The 21,711-nt window shown below is 35.7% G+C and overlaps 1 protein-coding gene across 2 annotated transcripts in view; it reads right to left on the bottom strand.

The window, feature by feature from the left end:
• The window catches only part of FAM172A (family with sequence similarity 172 member A), a 405,199-nt gene that overhangs the window by 98,147 nt on the left and 285,341 nt on the right, over window positions 1–21,711 (bottom strand). The gene's annotated exons all lie outside the window — the stretch shown is intronic.

Genomic DNA, 21,711 nt, shown 5'->3' on the forward strand with positions numbered 1-21,711 from the left:
TCCCACCAACAGTGTAGGAGGGTTCCCCTTTCTCCGCAACCCCGCCAACATCTGTCATTTCTTGACGTGTTAGTTTTAACCATTCTGACTGGTGTGAGGTGGTATCTCATTGAGGTTTTGATTTGGATTTCCCTGATGTCGAGCGATGTTGAGCACTTTTTCATGAGTCTGTTGGCCATTTGAATGCCAGACTCATCTTTTAATTTTTCATTTTGTGATGCCTAACTAAAGTGGAAGGTGTATATATAATCTTACCTACATGTGGATATTAAACTTTTGAAATAAATATAGTGAAGAACATAGTGTGAACAGAGCCTAAGACCCTGTGGTAAAAGGCATAATTTTGGGAAAAGTTGAATGAATGAGTGAATGAGCAATAAATACAGTCTATTTTGCAACGGGAAAATCTTGAAATTAAGCTAATATGCCAACCCCCTGGACTGGTTTCACTTTGAGATTGGTTTAAAGAGCAGTTTTTAGTTTGATAGGTTTGGAAAAGGGGAGGGCAGGAAGCAGGGTTGGAACCTTGCGTGGCAGCTCTCTGTAATATGAACTGCTCCTCGGTGAAGCGGTTGGGTACAGCACTAGCTGGGAACTGTAAGTGTTACAGGCTTTGAAGTCAGTTCAGATTTGATGTCCTCCTCTCACAGTTAATCGTAAGATAGTATGGAAGAGGAGGAAAATAAGACTTTCCAATACTGTTCTTGGTGTCATTGCTCAGAAAATCCTAGCATGAAAAAAGATTGGTGTCTGTGTGAATTTTAAGTAGCATCAGTCTGTTCTTTATTTCTAAACAGTTTTAAATTATTGATATGATACTTAAAATTGTTAGTTTGGGACAAAATTGTTAGTTTGGGGCAACCACAGGGATAAGCAAAAACATTTTTTTTTAAGATTTTATTTATTTATTTGTCGGGGAGACAGAGAGAGAGAGCACAAGCAGGGGGAGCGGCAGGCAGAGGGAGAAGCAGGCTTCCCGCTGAGCAGGGAGCCTGATGCGGGGCTCGATCCCAGGACCCTAGGATTATGACCTGAGCCGAAGGCAGACACTTAACCCACTGAGCCATCCAGGCGTTCCAAGCAAAAACATTCTTAAATTTGTGATTAGAACATGTGACTCAGTCCATAAGAACACACATATTAATGATGATTTGGGATTGTCATTATGCTAACTACTACTTAGATGGAGTTACACATATGTGATTCCCAACCACGAGGAATTTATTATCTGACCACTGATAATCCTGCCTGGCAGGAACCTCAGACGTCATCTAGTCTGAGACTGAAGTCCCGAGAAGCTGGTTTGTTTTAGAAACAAAAGATGAAACTACCAAGTACACACATACATATACATAAATTAAATAAATGACAACCAACGGATAGCATGTAGAAATAGAGGGATACAAGTATCTTGTGAGTTCTTGACTAGAAGAAAAATTATGAGAATTTCATATTGAGACAGAACATTGTTTACCTCATATCATTCATTTGTATAATACTTTTATGCATTTTGCCATATATACAAAGTACTGTTACTATGAAAATATCTGGTATTTTCTTTACATCAACTCATTTTTTCTGTTTGCCTAGTCCTAAGCAGTCATTAAATGGGTTTCATGTGTTATTCATACCTTTTCTAATATATATTAGGACGAACAAGTAAACTACTAAAATAAAAAAAAAACAATTTATCTGTGAGCCACTAGAAGTATGCATATAAAACACTAAGATGGAGGACTCAAGGGAAAAATATATCCTAATTACTTCTTGAAGTACTTAAATTAGAACTATGATTTTTAAGTCTGCACATTCTTTTTTTTAAATGTATTATGTTATTAGCCAACATATAGTACATTCTTTAAGTATTTAGATATCCATGTGATCTGGGATAACTTGAATTTTAAATGTTCTTTTCTTTTCTTTGGGGTCATGTGGTTTAATGCCTCCCACTGTAAAACTTTAGCTATTGGAAACTTCCCCAGCTTACTTCATGGATAATAAATAATCTATAGTTTAATAAAATCTATAATTAAAAGTGATAGTAATGATAATCTGAGACCAATACAGTGACAAAAAGTTGAAAGGAAAAATAATTCCTTTTCACTCTTCATAGTGCCTACTGTCTTGAGCTGCCTACTGCTTAAAAAACAACAATAACAACAAACAAAAAAACCCCACATAGCTTTCTAGTTTTTCTAAGTAGAAAAAACTGTAGCAACAACAGAAATCTTACAGGCATGACTTTAATGGGAAAAGGAAAAGAATGATTAAAGCTCTATGGCATTCCTCCTGTTTATTTGTTGGTATCATGTAATGAGATGAGAAAGAATCCAAAGCCAGATACTACAACAGAGGGGTTAACTACACCTCATGAAAACAAAAGGTCATTCCTCTGTTAAATTCTTATTCTTTAAGTGCATTTGAGTTGACTGTAAACATAAACAAAAGCCACTGGTGGGCAATTAAATTTGAAGAAGTGGCCCATAAAAAGTAGAATATTCAGTATGTATTAAAGTCAGTTACACAACATCTGATTTAATAGTTAGATTTTAAGCGTTCCTCTCGTAATATATGTTAAATGATCTCAACAAATCATATTCTGTAAGGCAGCAAAATGACAATTTCATATAGTCTAAGGCTGGGAGGACAAGAACATTAAAGCAAATTAATCTGTAAACATCTATCTAAGTTAAAAGGTTGAAAATCTGCAGACATTTGTAACAAGAACTTTAAAATGAATTTGCCATTCCCAGAGTCATCTCACTAGACAGGAAAGAGGAACTTGGCATGTGACCAATAAATTATGAGAGAGCAACACCTCAGGGTCAGAGGGCACTGATGACTGCAACCAATCTCACCAGCTAGGGCAACAGATTAAGCTGGAGGATAGGATGCCCTACAACCTTAACCTGCTAATATCTTTACATTCTTCAGAATGACCTCTAGTCTGCTCTTTTCTTATTAGTTGTTAGTTACACTAATTACAGCTTAACTGGTATTGTTGGTACCAATTTTTCCCTCAAAAGACATATAGAGAAAGGTTATCTCTAATAGCTTGAAATAACTTCAGCCAAATTCTGTTATGCACATTAGGAGCACTTACCTCCAGTTTTGAATGGGTCTTTTATAGACATCAAAGGAAAGACACTAAAAGCAATGTGTGTTTGTGGATTCTATAAAGCATTTCATATAGGAAGCTGTAAAAATAAAAACAGTAACTTCTCCTGTGACTAGAACTTTAGAATAGTTTAAAACAAGGTAATTTATTTTTTATGTTTATTTTCAACATATAGGGGCTGGTGATTTCAAATAGAAGGAGCTGGTTCTATCTTAACCATGCTAGTGAAGTAAAAATACTTAGCCCATGAAATCCCCTCAAAATTTATGTTTTTTAAAAAAGGAATAATGAAATTTCTATCATGATCTTTTAGAACGGTTTTAAGTTCAACATTTACACTGATGTTAACCTAACATTATATGGAATTGTGCATAGATTCCAAAGCCCATTTACAAAGATTCAAATACCATCTGTGAAGCTGCAGTAAATTACCCTGTAACATTAATCTTTAAACCAGGCACTAAATCAGAACAGAAACATACCAAAGAGATTTAAGGCAAGAGAGTCATAACTGAATTATCAAGATTAATATAAACAGTTTCACATATATGAGTTGCAGGTTCTCAATATTATGGTAAAATAAAATATGCTAAAAATAAATTGCTAATATCTAAGTGACACCAGTGGTTTTTGTACATACAAAAAGAACTGTGAAAATGATGGCTGAATGGTATTGTTAATCTAAGTGTGCTCTGAATTAAGAAATACGGTAACAAAATTTTGATTTATAAAATGGACACATTAGGAAGTGACTATTAACATTACAAAAATAAACGTAGTTTTACAAAAAGGAATCTTTAAGCCAAACCTAGACTTCTTAAAAGATGTTGATCAATAGAATTTTCACATAAATGAAACTCTTTGGGAAAATGAAGAAAGATAATTAGAGTACTATGTGTCATCAAATTCAAAACACCATTGATTTTAAGATTTGCCATTATTCCACGTACCACTTTGAAAAAAAAAACATTGCCAATTAAGCCATAACCCAATGCTTTCTTACTATACTGACTGCAAGATATATTTGTACTTTAGGTAGTTAAAACTGAGTCTTGTAATCAGTGGAATACAATATTTTATAATAAACTGACTTGTCTATCAATATACTTAATGAATATGTTTATGTGTGAGAGCAATCTAATTCTGAAATCTAGCCACTATGTAATATTAAATAAATTTTATTGTATATAAAGCATTGAGAGGATATTGACCATATATTTTCTATCTCCTCTGAGGACAGAAGTGGAGAAAGAGCAACTGATATATTGGTAATTTTGGTTTGCTTGGGTAACTTATTGATTAACTAATACTCTTACTTTTTTCCACCAAGGATTTTAAGAAGGATGACAAGAAGCTGACATACAATAAAATAATTAGTGAAATAAGAAATAGAAAACCAGAATTGGGGAAAAGAATAAAAGCAAAGAGATTCTAAGAACTCATGTTTTTTTCAATTGGATATAAAAATAATTTATGAATAACAAAATAGGTCCTCAATTTTTATTTTTTACTTTAATTTTAAAAATAAGGCATACTGTATTTCTGTGAGAGTTAAGAAACAATTTTGCCATAAGTATGTAGGACCCTGCTAATCTCAAACAATTTCTATAAAACAGAGTATTATAGTCTTTTATTATGTGTTAAAAGATAGATACCATATCAAGTATAACCAAGAGAGAAATTAAATACTGGGGAAAATAACCCCAAAATATCAGAAGTTCTCCCTTGAAAAGATTAATTTGATTATAGCAATGACTAAAGTAGGATTAATATGAAGAACTAGTAGACTAAGTCTGTTAATGTGCAAATGTTAAAACTGTTCTATGGTGGGGTGCCTGGGTGGCTCAGTTGGTTAGCTCAGGTCATGATCTCAGGGTTGTGAGACTCAGCGCCTTGTAGGGCTCTGTGCTCAGTGCAGAGTCTGATTGGGATTCTTTCCCTCTTCCTCTCCTTCCCTCTCTGCCCCTCACCCAACTGGCATGCTCTCTCTCTCTTAAATAATTAAATAAAATCTTAAAAAAAAAAAAAAAAAAACCTGTGGCATAGATACTGCTACGCTATCTTAGGCTATAGGTGGGTAAATGAGTGGGGACCACCCCGGACTCGAAGCTACTCGCTGGAATGAATACTTCTGCAAGTAGGCCCTTCACATAGTGGGCCACAGGCTTCATGCAGTAATTGGTAAATGCGGCAAAAGGACCCAGGGCATTGAACATTTAGGTGTATTTCAAAATCACAAATGGGAAAACAATTTGCTGATCAATCAGTTCAAGTGTTTAAAATGTAGGATCTTCACGGGAAGATTCAGTTATCCTACATTTTCTCTTTTCTTTGCATCAGATGATATAAGCATCTGACTGTGGCATGTACATTACATTTTCCAAGAAACTAGAGAAACTGACACCAGGACAACTATGATGGACATATCCAAAACCTTTCTTTGGGGAAGCTCTCCTCTTCAATTCACACAGTCCTTGTGGGACCAAAAATTACAATGTCATGCTCAGTTCCAATCCTTTCAAGACATGGCTAGCCAAGGCTCACCAATCATAGCCAGTCCTATTATTCAGTCTCTTCAGCTTCAGTGACTGGTTCATGAATCATCATAGTACCCAAGCAGGGCCAATAAGTTTTCACTAACATTCTTATTTGGATGCTAGAGCTTTTTCTCTGGGATAATGCTGAATAGAAGATGTTGCATGTGCTTTTATCTACCCTCCCTGTACTGGGTGAAGAAAGCCCTGTTTCAAGAAGGAAAGAATGGAGGCCAAAAGGCAAAAAAGTAGAGAAGAAGATGGAGAGAGTCTTGATGGCAGAGTTTAAGTCCCAATATCTAGTAGTACCAGAAGTAGATGTACCCCTGGGTTTTTCCATTTACATGAATAAATAAATTACTTTTGTTTGTAAGCAGTCTGAATTGGACTTATGTAACTTACAATGAAGAAAGTTCCTACTAACACAGTAATTTAAGGGGGTAGATTGTATTCTCCTCTTTTTTTCAACTTCTGTAAAATGTGAGACTGATATTCACATGTGCATATTTGAATTTGTGTGTACATGTTTGAATCTGTGAAATAAATATACGGTAAATTTTAAGTGGCATTTAAAAAATGTTAATATGTGTTTAAGGGCAAGAAGAGTCTCCAAAAAGGGTAAGTAATCCAAAATAACTCATATTCCATTTTCTAATATTTTAAAATAATGAAGAGAGGAGGGTAGTGGGAGAGGAGAGGGAGTTAGTTCCCCTGATTATGTTTTTCTAGGTGCAATTAAAAGTAGGTTGCATTTGCTGAAAACATATGAGTTTTGTATTGGGGAAAAAGTGGCACAGAAATGTACTGGGAAGCAAAGGAAAGGTACCCAAAGATGGTTTTACTGTAGATAATTCCCTGAATAAACAATCCACTCATAAACAACTGAGAGCTAGGTGCAGCTATTTTTCTTGGGTTAGAAGGCCGTAGAATTGGACAATAAATGCTTTTCCAGAATGAATTTTCATATTGCTTACACTTCAACATGTAAACCATTTTAAAAACAGACTAGAAAATAACTGTCATCAGGCATTATGATTTGTGTGAGCTACATTCCACCTTGAGTAGAGTTATACACAGCTCCAATAAAAATATCTGTGTTCTCGGAATGATTACTTATCTCCCACTTTCTAAATATCCTTATTAAACTCCCACATAGCTAACTTTTAGAAATCTTAAGTTACTGGGCTAGCTACCTCTGGCTATTCTCTGTTGGTAGTAAGGGTCTGAAAAGGCAACGGTTCAATGGAATGTACCAAATATGAGTCTGCTACCTTAAGCAGACCTCTCAAAATTATTCACCTAATGACTATTTCATCATACACACTTTGGGGATTTTCAGAGATAATATATATTCATAAGAAAAAGATCTATCAATGCTGCATCCTAATAGATTTCTGGCCTGTCTTCAAAACAAAATTTGTCTGCTGAAATAACTTACGCTAAAAAGTGTCACTTGGTATTTAAAGACAAAGCATGGATGTCAAGACACATGTGTTTATTGATGGCCCTGAAACTGGTGAGTTTGCATGATTTGGGCAAAAAAACCTAGTCTTCAAATTCTACATTGATACCAAGGACTCATTTTAGGTAGCTTTGTAAGAATTACTATACGAGTGAAAACATTTCAATATTCATGGATGGAAACAATATTAGATTTAAATAATAATTAAAGATCGATAGGTATATTTGTTTTTTTGTTTTTTACAAAAAAGACCATTATGAAGCATTGCATTGTTCTTTATGCCTTAATAAGTAATTTTCAATGATTTTTATGAGGATTTTTTGGGGAAGTTCTAAGAATGACTCTGCATGGGAGTACATCAATCATTTTTATTTCATATGAGAATAAAGCACAGTTGGATTAATTATTTATCTTAAGTAAATTGTGTGGTATGCAAACTTAGGTACATATCGATCTTCAGTATCATGGCAGAGAGAGTATAAGAGTGTTCCATGACAGTCAACTGGGGTTCCTGATCAAATGTACTTTTGCGAACAAAGGAAACTAGGCTACTACTTAACACGTAGTCTTTGGTGCCTGATGTTTTTTTTCAATAACCAAAATTTTTTCAGTGTTTATGATATTGTAATAAACTTGAAACAGCTTTTTATCAAAAGTCTGATGGAGGCGATTGACTCCAACTGAACAATAGACCAGTGGATCAGCTGATTATTAATTTCTGTAGATTTGCTGATCTGTAGTGCCAAGGGAAACCATCAGTAAGCTTTATGTTAGTACTAAATTATTTTAGTTCCCAGAAGAAAGGCCTTCAGAAGCTCAGATATCAGCATTAAGACTTAGGCTATTTGTCATTAGTCATTATAAAAACCAGCCATACCCTACAACCCAGCAATTGCACTACTGGGTATTTACCCCAAAGATACAAATGTAGGGATCCGAAGGGGTACATGCACCCCAACGTTTATAGCAGCAATGTCCACAATAGCCAAACTATGGAAAGAGCCAAGATGTCCATCAACAGATGAATGGATAAAGAGGATGTGTTATATATATATATATATATATATATAAACACAATGGAATATTATGCAGCCAACAAAACCCCCGAAATCTTGCCCTTTGCAACCACGTGGATGGAACTAGAGGGTATTATGCTAAGTGAAATAAATCAATCAGAGAAAGACATGTATCATATGATCTCACTGATATAAGGAATTCTTAATCTCAGGAAACAAACTGCGGTTTGCTGGAGTGGTGGGGGGTGGGAGGAATGGGGTGGCTGGGTGATAGACCTTGGGGAGGGTATGTGCTATGGTGAGCGCTGTGAATTGTGTAAGACTGTTGAATCACAGACCTGTGCGTCTGAAACAAATAATACATTACATGTTAAAAAAAAAAAGTAGATAGAAGGAGAAGAATGAAGGGGGGGAAATCAGAGGGAGAGATGAACCATGAGAGACTATGGACTCTGAAAAACAAACTGAGGGTTTTAGTGGGGAGGGGGGTGGGGGGATGGGTTAACCTGGTGATGGATATTAAGGAGGGCATGTATTGAATGGAGCACTGGGTGTTATATGCAAACAATGAATCATGGAACACTACATCAAAAACTAATGATGTATGGTGATTAACATAACATAATAAAAAAATAATCTCAAAAAAAGAGAAATACTTTGAGATAAAACTAAAAAACAAACAAAACAAAAAAACCAACCATACAAAAAATAATTTTTTGTCTTAACTAAAAACATTAAAATACTATAATTAAAGAAATTATCTATTGTGTTGTTGTCTCCTTAAGAATGATATATAAATCTTTAAATTTACTGTTAAGAAAATATTTATCCTGGGAAAGATACTCCATGTTCATGGATTGGAAGAACAAATATTATTAAAATGTCCAATGTACCCAAAGTGATCTACAAATTTAATGCAATCCTTATCAAAATACCAACAGCATTTTTCACAGAACTAGGACAAACACAAAATTTACATGGAAACACAAAGACCCAAATAGCCAAAGAAATCCTAAAAAAGAAAAATAACACTAGCAGGATCACAAATCCAGAATCTGGGTCACACCACAAAACTGTAGAAATCAAAATAGTATGGTACTAGTGCAAAAAGAGACACATAGATCAAAAGAACAGTATAAAATCCCAGAAACAAACCCATGATTCTATGGTTAATTAATCTACAACAGAGAAGGCAAGAACATGCAATGGGAACAAGTCTCTTCAACAAATAGTGTTGGGAAAACTGAACAGATACATGCAAAAGAATGAAACTGGACCACTTTTACCATACACAAAAATTAACTCAAAATGGATTAAGGACCTAAATGTGAGACTTGAAACCATAAAAATCCTGGAAGAGAACACAGGCAGTAATTTCTCTGACATCAGCCATAGCAACATCTTTCTAGATATGTCTGAGGCAAGGGAAACAAAAGCAAAAATAAACTACTGGGACATCATCAAAATAAAAAGTTTCTGCAGGCAAAGGAAACAATTAACAAAACTAAAAGACAACCTACTGAATAGGAGAAAATATTTGCAAATGACATGTTTGATAAAGGGTTAGTATCCAAAATCTATAAAGAACTTATAAAACTCAATAACCACCAAAATAATCCAATTTAAAAATGGGCAGAAGAAATGAACACATTTCTCCAAAAAAGACATACGGATGGCGAACGGACACATGAAAAGATGCTCAATATCACTCATCATCAGGGAAATGCAAATCAAAACCACAGTGATATATCACTTTATACCTGTCAGAAAGACTAAACTTAAAAACACAAGAAACAAGGGCTGGTGAGGTTGTGGAGAAAAAAGAACCCTCATGCACTGTTGGTGGTAATGCAAACTGGCGCAGCCACGTGGAAGATAATATGGAAGTTCCTCAAAAAACTAAAAGCAGAATTACCATATAAGCCAATAATTACACTACTGGGTATTTTTTTTTAAAGATTTTATTTATTTGAGAGAGAGAGAGAGAGAGAGAGAGCACACGAGGGGGAAGGGTCAGAGGGAGAACCAGACTTCCTGCTGAGCAAGGAGCCCGATATGGGACTCGATCCTGGGACTCCAGGATCATGACCTGAGCCGAAGGCAGTTGCTTAACCAACTGAGCCACCCAGGCGCCCCACTACTGGGTATTTACCCAAAGAATATGAAAACACTAATTCAAAAAGATACATGCATTCCTATGTTTACTGCAGCATTATTTACAATAGCGAAATTATGGAAGCAGCTCGAGTGTGCATAGATAAGTGTGCATAGAGAAGAAATGGTATACATGCATATTTTCTAACCACACACTATGAAACTTAAAATTGACCACAAGAAAAAATTTGGAAAGACCACAAATACATGGAGGTTAAAGAACATTCTACTAAATAATGAATGGGTCAATCAGGAAATTAAAGGAGAAAAAAATACATGGAAAAAATTAGAATGAAAACGTGATGGTCCAAAACCTTTGGGATGCAGCAAAAAACAGTCTAGGAGGAAGTATATAGCAAAACAGGCCTACTACAAGAAGCAAGAATAATCTCAAATACAAAACCTAACCTTACACTTAAAGGAGCTAGAAAAAGAACAAATGAAGCCTCAACCCAGCAGAAGAAGGGAAATACTAAAGAATAGAGCAGATATAAATGAAATAGAAACAAAATAATAGAACAGATCAATGAAAATAGGAGCTGATTCTTCAAAAGAATAAATAAAATTGATAAAACCCTAGCCAGACCTATCAAAAAGAAAAGAGAAAGGACACAAATCATAAAATCATGAACGAGAGAGGAGAGATCACAACCAACACCACAGAAATACAAACAGCTATAAGGGAATATTATGAAAAGTTACATGCCAACAAACTGTGCAATTGCATAAATTGCTAAAAATTGCTAAATGTATTTTATTGCATAAATTACTAAAAACATATAAACTACCAAAACTGAAACAGGAAGAAAAATAAAATTTCAACAGACCCATAACCAGCAAAGAAATTTAATCAGGAATCAAAAATCTCCCAACAAACAAAAGTCCAGGTCCAGATGGCTTCCCAGGTGAATTCCACCATACACTTAAAAAAGAGTTAATACCTGTTCTTCACAAACTGTTCCAAAAAAAAGAAATGGAAGGAAAACTTCCAAACTCATTCTACAGGGCCAGCATTACCTTGATTCCAAAACCAGACAGACCCCACTAAAAAAGAGAATTACATATAGGCCACTATCTCCGATGAACATGGATGCAAAAATTCTCAACAAAATACCAGCAAGTCAAATCCAACAGTACACTGAAAGAATCATTCACCATGATCAGGTAGGATTTATTCCTGGGCTGCAAAGGTGGTTCAATACTTGCAAATAAATTGTCATGAACCACATTAATAAAAGAAAGATAAGAACCATACGACCCTCTCAACAGATGCAGGAAAAGCATCTGAGAAAGTACAGTATTTAGTCTTGATAAAAACCCTCAACAAAGTAGGGATAGAGGGAACACACCTCAGCATCATAAAGGCCACATACAAAAGACCCACAGCTAATATCCTCAATGGGGGAAAAACTGACAGTTTTTCCTCTGTGGTCAGGAATAAGACACGGATGTCCACTCTCACCACTGTTATTTAACATAGAACTGGAAGTCCTAGCCTCTGCAATCAGACAACAAAAAGAAATAAAAGGCATCCAAATCAGCAAGGAAGAAGTCAAACCTACACTATTCACAGATGACGTGATAGACATTTTTCCAAAGAAGACATACCAATAGCTAACAGACACATGAAAAGATGCTCAACATCACTCATCATCAGGGAAATACAAACCAAAACTACAATGAGATACTACCTCACATTTGTCAGAACGACTACATTTAACAATACAGAAAACAACAGATGTTGGCGAGGATGTGGAGAAAGGGGAACCCTCTTGCACTGTTGGTGGGAATGAAAGCTAGTGTAGCCACTCTGGAAAATAGTAGGAAGGTGCCTCAAAAAGTTGAAAATAGAACCACCCTACAATCCAGCAATTGCATTACTAGGTATTTACCCCAAGATAAAAAAATACAGATTTGAAGGGGCACATGCACCCCAATGTTCATAGCAGCGTTATCAACAATAGGCAAATTATGGAAAAAGTTCAAATGTCCATCAACTGATAAATGGATAAAGAAGAGGTAGTGTATGCACACACACACAATGGAATGTTACTCAGCCATCAAAAAGAATGAAATCTTCCCATTTGCAACAACGTGGATGGAACTAGAGTGTATTATGCTATGCAAAATAAGTCAGAGAAAGACAAATACTGTACGATTTCACTCATATGTGGAATTTAAGAAACAAAACAGATGAACATAGGGGAAAGAAAAAATAGAGAGGCAAAGCATAAAACAGACTCTTAATTACAGAGAACAAACTGAAGGTAGCTGCGGGGGGAAGTGGGGTGTGGGGATGGGCTAAGTGGGTGATGGGTATTAAGGAGGGTGCTTATTGTAATGAGCACTGGGTGTTATATGTAAGTGATGAATCACTAAATTCTACTCCTATAACTAATATTACACTGTATGTTAATTAACTAGAATTTAAGTAAAAACTTGAAACCAAAAAAAAGAGAGAGAGAGAAGTGGTATATATATCCAATGGAATATTATTCAGCTATGAAAAAGAATGAAATCTTGCCATTTGCAAAAACACGGATGGAGCTAGACAGTATAATGCTAAGCTAAATAAGCCAGTCAGAGAAAGAAAAATATGGTATGATTTCACTCATATGTATAATTTAAGAAACAAAACAAATGAACAAAGGAAAAAAAGAGACAAACCAAAAAATTTTTTTTGGTACAGATTCTTTTTAAAAAAATATTTTATTTATTTATTTGACAGAGAGCACAAGCGGGGGGAGCGGCAGGCAGAGGGAGAGGGAGAAGCAGGCTTCCCGCTGAGCAGGGAGCCGGATGCGGGGCATGATCCCAGGATGCTGGGATCGTGATGTGAGCCGAAGGCAGACGCTTAACTGACTGAGCCACCCAGGTGCCCCCCAAAACAGATTCTTAACTATTGAGAACAAACTGATGGTTACCAGAGGGGAGGTGAGTGGGGGGATGAGTGAAGTAGGTGGAGGAGATTAAGAGTACGTTTATCCTGATGAGCACTGAGTAACGCATAGAATTGGTGAATCACTATATTGTACACCTGAAACTAATGTAACATCGTATGTGAACTATACTGGAATAAAAATAAAATAAAGTGTTTCTCCTAATACATTCTGGAAGATTCATCTAATCAGCTTCATATACTGAGAACTATGTAACTTATTTGCTATGGCTGCCAGGATTTTAACCACTGCATTTAACTCTCAATTGTAGTAACTAACCACAGCCTAGATTTTTAGTCAAAACAAACTCTTTTCACTTTTTCTTTCATTCCTGACTTTGGTCTTCTCCACTTAACAGCTCTTACTTATCCTTCAAGTCTCAGTTCACGTTGTCCCGGCTCTTAGTAACGTTCCCAGATATCCCTCACTGAGTTATGTGCTCCTTTCTCTGTGCCGTTCTTTTGCCCATTCCTTTAACACTGGCCACCTTGTAAGATGATCCTTGGTTTTCTCACTTCTCTCCTCTAGGTAGACTATGTGTTCCTTTTTCTAATTCTGAATCTTCAGTGCTTGCCCCTGAACACGTGCTTAGTAGATACTCAGTCACTGAGTAAGTACAGAGGTATAATGCTACTGCTTATGAGAATGCGAGAACATGCAACCTGGAGGAAGGGCAGGAGTGGATTTGTGGGCCACAGCAAAGATGTTGATGAGGCGGCCAAAAGCTGCTACCCTGGTTGTAATCTTTTTACTTGTTGTGTTCTGGTGCGTTACCTTTGATCTACATAGCTCATATTTTATGTAATGTATATATGAATATCAGCACATATATGCACATGTTTTTAGGACAGTGAGAAATGAATCATTGCTTTATCTATACTTTCAAAATAATATTTGCAAGACTATAAAAATATGTGGTCAGATAATGTAATTAAATGTTTATGCATATTTGTGATTAGGACAGGTGGAGTTTTACAGGTGAGTCTTAGAATGTACAAGGAGATAAACATGCTCAAGATTTATAAGATATTCCACTGAATACGTGGAATCATTATTTTCATTAAAACAATGATAGAAAATCTATACTTGCTTTTTAGTAGAAAGTGGTATTTCATTTATACGTGGTTTTATTTCAACTGCAGTATCACTGGATCAACTGTGAGAAAATATTTAAATCTCACAAATTCAAGTACCTTCTGTTTCCTAAATGTTCACATGGTGTATATATGTGCACAGAGAATGTTCATCAAATAAATTGTTTACTGACTAATGCAAGAAACTCAGTTTAAAAATAAAAATGATACAATTTTTTATGGAGTGTGCCATTTCTGGAAACTCAAATAAAAAGGATAAAGATTCTTTCACTTTTCATTTAAAAGCATAACATTTTTGTTAGTATTTTACTTAAAATTTCTTGGCCCAGAAGACAAAAATTTATGGCTTTAGATTAACTACTTTAATGATGTGACACAGAAACAGCAAAATATTCTTTCCTACCTATAGTGTTGGTGTGATTGCTTCTTCAGGAGAGAAAAGAACACAATAAATCCCTGTACGATAAGTCTCTTCCCACTTCTCTTTAGTTTAAATCTCAAAGGTAATACATATTTACAATCAGACAAGTGCATAAAAATATGTGTGAAATGAAATAATAATCTATAGTATTTTCATGGACTTAATGACTTATTATTACAGAAAGAATGATTTACACTTCACGTAATGAGAAAACTTACTCGGTGTCTACTTAGATTTAGCAATAGTCTTAAAACTATTTATGAAAACAATCAGTGTCTAAATACTTGCTATCAGCTGTTTTAGCTCTGCTTTTCATAAATATAACACAATCATAACAAATTAAAGGCAAGTCACTTGACTGTCCTGTTACATTAGCTTGATGAAATTTGTGGCTGACAGTGCTTAGTGGAAAGTGACAGGGCTTTCTCAATAGGTTCACATATCATTTTTTTTTTTTTTGAGAAAGTAAGAATCATATCTTTATCAAAATATCCAAAATTTTCTTCCTCCCTTCCTCCCTCCCTCCCTGCCTTCCTTTTTTTAAATCCAACCAGCAAAAACTGGAAGCAACTGGAAGCAAAAAATACCCAAAATTTTCTTCCTAAGATAATACCTCTCCAATTCACTGATGAGAGTCCAATTGTTCTGCTCCTAAAATAGATAAAAATAAGTAGCTACTGTAATTTTTCAGCCCATAAAGTTACTGGTTGGGATGGAAGAAATGTTATTTTTCCTGAAACGTTCCTGAGGGGAACCCCTGGAGTGGTGATACTACCTAAGTGAATGGCCTGGAGACAAGATGCAGATCTGGGACTGCTTGATTCTATGGCTACCGCTCTTTCCTTTCCATCACACCACCTCTTATTAAACTCCTTTGTAGGAAATAAATAAACAAGTCTCTTTGCCTTCCTATACCTCCCCCACAATCCACACTTGTATTTTCTCTGTATCAGGAGTGGTGGTGTTATGGGTTGAAATATGTCCTGCTGAAATTTATATTTTGAAGTCTTGACCCCCAGTATCCCAAAATGTGACCTTATTTGGAGATAGGGCCTTTACAGAAGTAATTAAATGACATTATTAGGGTGGGCCCTAATCCAATGTGACTGCTGTCCTTATAAAAATGGCCTGAAACAGATTCTCCTTCACAGCCCTCAGAAAGAAACAACCCTGCCCACACCTGGATCGTGGACTTTGAGTCTCCGGAACTGTGAGACAATAAATTTCTGTTCCTTTAGCCACCCAACCTGTGATACTTCGCTACAGCAGCCCTAGCAAACAAATACTATGTCCATTCTTACACTGTCTCCTTATAGCTCCCATATTCAATCTGTGGTGCACTGTTTTGTTCTTATTCATGGAGAGTCATACAATTACTACAGGCTAGAAACAACTTCAGAGACCATTCCTTTCAATTATTCAACACTGGGTTTTCAAAAAGTCTTTATCTACATCTTTCGAGTCAAAACCCTATCATCTGTTGCTTTACCTAGTTGTTATTTGACAGCTGAGGAAATAGACTTTATTACTGTTTTCCAATTGTAACAAATTTCAAAACTCATTTCCCAATATCAGATAGTAAGGTTTCTGGCAACTGAGACTATTGTCTCTACTTTTTGTTTTCTTACTTATTCAGTTTTGGCTATTAATCATTGCATACCTACTATGTGAAAGTTCCTAGGTATGCAAAGGAATGATTTATGAGATATAAATAAAGCACAGACAACACACAGTGGAAACACAATGGAGAGAAAAATTATTATTATTTCTTAGAGAGGGAGAGAGAGAATCTTAGGCAGGCTAACATGCCCAGCTGGAGCTGGAGCTGGAGCCTGATGTGGGGCTCAATCTCACAACCCTGAGATCATGACCTGAGCCAAAATCAAGAGTCAGATGCTTAACCGACTGAGCCACCCAGGCGCCCCTGGAGAGACAAATTATTGTCTACTGTATAAAAGGGAAGTCCTAGGGGTTTCTTTCTATATTACCTAACTTTATGCTTTTATCAACTCTCTCACCCTGTGGATTGCTAGACATATTCTACAGATGAGACTCTGGGTCTGATGGTAACACAGACCGTAGGTTACTGAGCTGGGATTTTAACCTAGGAATGCCTGTGTCCCAATCTATGCCTTGGCTATAGGACCACACTTCCTCTGCAGGTAGGTCCCTCTGGTATGGAATATTTGTTAACACTGATGTTATCAGAGGCAATACTTGCGTATTATAAAAGGACTATAAACATCAATCTAAATTAAGACAGCCCCCCCACCTGATATCCCACAGTATTTATTACAAGTTATAATCATATGTTTATTTGCTTAATGTAGATGCCTAACCATACTTTAAGCTCCCTGAAGGTCAGGATGGGCCTCTTTTTGGTCCCTACTACATCTTAGCATCTAGGACACTACATGTTATAAAGGGTATTCAATTAATATTTGCTGAATGAATATGTTAATGAATAATTAAATCCAGAGGAAATTTTTATTGGGCTGGTGCTACAAGCTGAATTGTTTCCCCACAAAAATTCATACATTGAAGTCCAATCTGCAGTACCCTAGACTGTGACCTTATTTGGAGATATTTACAGCGATAATTAAGTTAAAATGAGGTCATTAGGGTAGGCCCATAATCCAGTGATTGGTGTCCTTATAAGAAGAGGAAATCTGGACACAGATATGTACACAAGGAAGATAATGGGAAGACACAAGGAGAAGGCAGCCATCTATAAGCCTAATACAGATCCTTCCCTCACAGCCCTCAGAAGGAACCAACTTTGCCCACATCTTGATCCAAGCTTCTGGCCTCCAGAATGATGAAAAAAATAAATTTTTGTTCTTTAAGCTCCCCAAGGTGGAGTTCTTGTTATGGCAACCCTAGCAAACTAATAAATGGTATACTGAAACAAACTGTCTTTCAATAGAAAGGTATATATTAAGATTTGCCCACTACGCAGTCAATAGTATTCAAAGTTTTACAGCTGTTCCAGGAGCGCTATCATCCATTCTAAGATAAGAAATCAACTTAAAGCATCTTATATACTGCCCTGGCCATTGCACCAAGATCTAAAAGAAGGTCTACACCACACATCCTGGGAGGAAGAAGAAGACGAATTATTAAACAGTGCAGTTACTCTTTTGGAGAAGATATGATATAACAGGTTGAACAGTGTTAGAAGTGAATATTGAATCCAAAATGTAGTGAATTTTCAAGAAGGCCTCCATTTTTCCTTTTCCAACCCCAGGTCTTTGGCAGGCAGTCAGTAGAAGAGTTAACAGTATTAAGTGAAGTTGGTTTGTACTTCACCATTTTGTTGGAAACTGGGGGATGAAAGCCTAAGAAGCCCAAGTTCAATGCCAAAGTAGCTAATTTTGCTTTTAGCAGAATTCACAGCAGGGTTCCCAGCTAAAAGTGAGGTGGCAGGGCAGCAGCCCAATAGATCGAAGTGCTACACTGTTTTCTGAAGACAGCCCTGTAGGTAAACCACATGGTCTTTTCAACAGCTTCTTGTAATGCTTCTCTTCACTGGTGCAACCATGATAATGATAATGCTTTGTTTTAAGGATTTTACTGGATAATGGGGTAGATTCATTTCATGACAGTTCATCTTTCAATTGGCTGGGGCTGTAATCACAAGAACTGCCCCTGCCTTCAAACCTAGAAATCTATAGATCTCATTTATATCTGTTTGGTTTCTTCAAATATGATAAGTAGGGAGGATTCTACTGTGATAAAACCAGGATTTCGATATTTTCAAATGCTTTTAAAATTGAAAAATAAACATTCAGAAACATGAAAATGATTTGGGTTTATATTATATTCTAAATATGGGTTAACACCACTGAGGTATATAAACACACTAATTGTAATTGTGTTGTGCAGGAAAACAGACATATGGCAGGTGTCCTCACTCACTGAGCTACACTACAGCTCTTTAACATTAATGGGAATCTGATTTAAAAAAAAAAACAAACTTAATTTTTAGCAGTGTCTCCCTGATATATCCCAATACTCCTCTGTTTAGAGAACTGCCTTTCTTTTTAAAGAAACTACAAATCTGACTAAAAATGAAAAGGTCAAATTTATTATTCCAAAATATTGTTTACAATGAAAAATTACCATTTTAGAGATTATAAGACTAGAAGAATGAATATTTTTAGGAACCCTAGATTTCCTAGCACCTTCCTTTAGAAGTTTTTTTAAAATATGTTTACTGTGTAATATATATAGCAAAACAATTTTATAAAAATCACCAATGATACATATTTATAGATTTGTATATGTAACATACCCTTTTCCTTAAAAAAATAAGAAGTATCATAAAGCTTAAGAAACTCTTTTGCCTCACTCAATAATCTATTCTGACATTTGTCAAAACTGTAGCTCCATAAGACGATTTTTTACCATATATGGTGTTCCTTTTTATTTACTTTCCCTTTGTTGAACACTTAGTTTTAACAACTTTTTGTTGTTTAAAAAAATGCTGTAATGACCACCCTTGTTGCTAAATTTTGCACACACATACAATTATTTTCTGATAAAAATCAATTAAAGTTGAAATGATTGGCCAAGGAAAAATCACATTTTAAAAACTTCCCATATGAATTACCCAATAGCCTTTCATGAAGATTGCACCAATTCACATTCCCACAAAATGGAATAGCCAAATACTCGTTTCTGTTATTTTTGTCCATAAGCACCACCATACTGTTGAAATTATTGTAGTTTCATAACAGTTGGTAGGACAAGGCCACCCTGACTCTTTTCTTCAAAATTTTCTTATTTTCCTAAGTTTTATTCTTTCAGTTTACAATCACTTTGTCAAGTAATAACTCTCATATTCCACTAGGATTTTCTTGGAATGGCACTGCAGTTTTCACTTTCAAGACACTGTTTTACACTGATAATACAATTTTGTACTCTAAAAAATTCATCGTGAGCAGGTTCTGCCAAGCAAACTAATACTGTTTAGTAAGCAAGACGATTTCTGGAAGAAAGCTATAAACAAAAGTGGCTATACTGAAAAATAAATCCCATGACATAGTTTTAGTATAATAAACAAAGATGTATAGTATGTATATATCAAAAATGTGAAATTATAGAAAATATTTAGATGCTATTTCAAGAGCAAGATAATGTTTTGGAATAAGGGAGCATATCCTAACACTTCAAGTCTTCTTAGACAATAGATAGGAAAGATTCTGGGAACAAGAGAAATTGTTCTTTATGATAGGAATTAATTAAAGTGTAAAGGATTGATAAAAGTATAAGAACAATAAAGGCAATAATACAACATTTATTTTGAATTTAAAAGACTTATATAAGAAGTGATTCAGGTCCTCTATTCTATACTGAGCTAGAGATATTCAAAGAAAACCACGAACTACTTGTTAGGCCAATATTGGGTCAAGGGAAAACTCCTGAAAGTGAGGTGGCCAAAGGGAATGTGTTTCTAAAATTCTGAAACTATAGACCTACAAAGAGTCATGCCTCCTTGAGAAAGTGATAACAGCTACCATCACCATCTTTAAAGATGCACATATGTACAAACACACTATTCTGCCTGTGCTCTAAAGGGGTTCGGCATCATCAGGTTAAGAATACTTGCCTTGTCTTAAAACACAAGATTAAAAGAAACATTTGTTAATGAATATTTCAGAATGATGGTGAAGATCTTGAGTGGTTGGAATTTGTGTTTTTAATTGAAGTTGGGGGAAATCTGGCAAGTAGGAAGCCTCTGGACTGTTGTTTGACATCTGCCTCTACCAACTACTCCACGGAGACTGGTTCTCACTAATGGTACCACGGAAACCTTTGTTACTGATGTGGTAGATCTCACTTGATTTTATGTTACCTGATTTCTGTATATTTGACCTTGTTCCGCACTGACACCACACTGTTGGTTTTCTCCCAACTCAAAGGACAGCTCCTTCTCAGTTTTGAAGGATTTTATTATTGAGGTTTCTACTCAGAGTCTTCAATCTTTGAAAAATATGAAATTCTTTAAATGTCAAAGTTGCCCGGGGGTCCAGCCTTTTCTCTCTTCACAGGCAAGTCAAGAGGAGCAGTGATGGAAAAAGCCATCTTAAGTTATGTGAGGGCTGAGCAGTGACACACAGTGGTGTCTGCCAAGCAGAGGCACGGGGGCTGTGCGAATGCTGCAGCTGTGCAGGTGCTGAGGTAGACCCTTGGAGGCACTCCCTGAGATGGAGAGCCCATTACCATTTCTCCAGATATGCAGGGGCTGCAGAATTCGAGGAGCAGCCTGGGTCAGAGCCTCCTCACAGCTTTTAGGAGCCGAATGTTGACACAACCACAATGGTTCATCCTGCCATTAAATACCACCTGGCCCTCTGCAGAAACATCTCCCTTTCAAGGCTGTCCAGAAGGGCTGTATGGGAAAAGGAAGAAATGGGACTGGTGCTACGTGACTTTAAGTGGGATAGTCCATGAGTGAATGATTAGTCACCTATTGAATCTATAAGTAAGTGAAGTGTATCTCCATTTTCATGAACCTATGTGTACTGTCAGTGTTTTATCTTTGAACACTGACAAGAAGGAAAAATACACATTGGAAGAAACCAGAGAAAACTAGAAAAAAGCAATTAATAAAAATAAAAGCTAAAAGTTAACCAATTAGAAAATAAAAAGAGCAGTAAATAAGATAAAATTTTATAAAAAGACTTGTTCTTTGTAAATACCTATAGATAAATTCTTTGTAAAAACTGATTAAGGAAAAAAAGTAGAGAAAGAAAATATTGACATAAATAGTAATTAAATAGAAGACATAAACTCAGATATAATATTTAGTGATGGAATTATAAAACAATGAATATTATATGCAGGTTTATGGCAGCAGAGGTACAAACACAGAAAAATGATTTCTGTTTGGAATATAATGATGACCAAAATTTACCAATGTAGAAGTAGAAAACTAGAAAAGACCAATTTCATAGAAGTGATTGGAAAA

This window comes from Zalophus californianus, chromosome 5 (genome assembly GCF_009762305.2).
Source record: "Zalophus californianus isolate mZalCal1 chromosome 5, mZalCal1.pri.v2, whole genome shotgun sequence".
Classification (NCBI taxonomy): Eukaryota; Metazoa; Chordata; class Mammalia; order Carnivora; family Otariidae; genus Zalophus; species Zalophus californianus.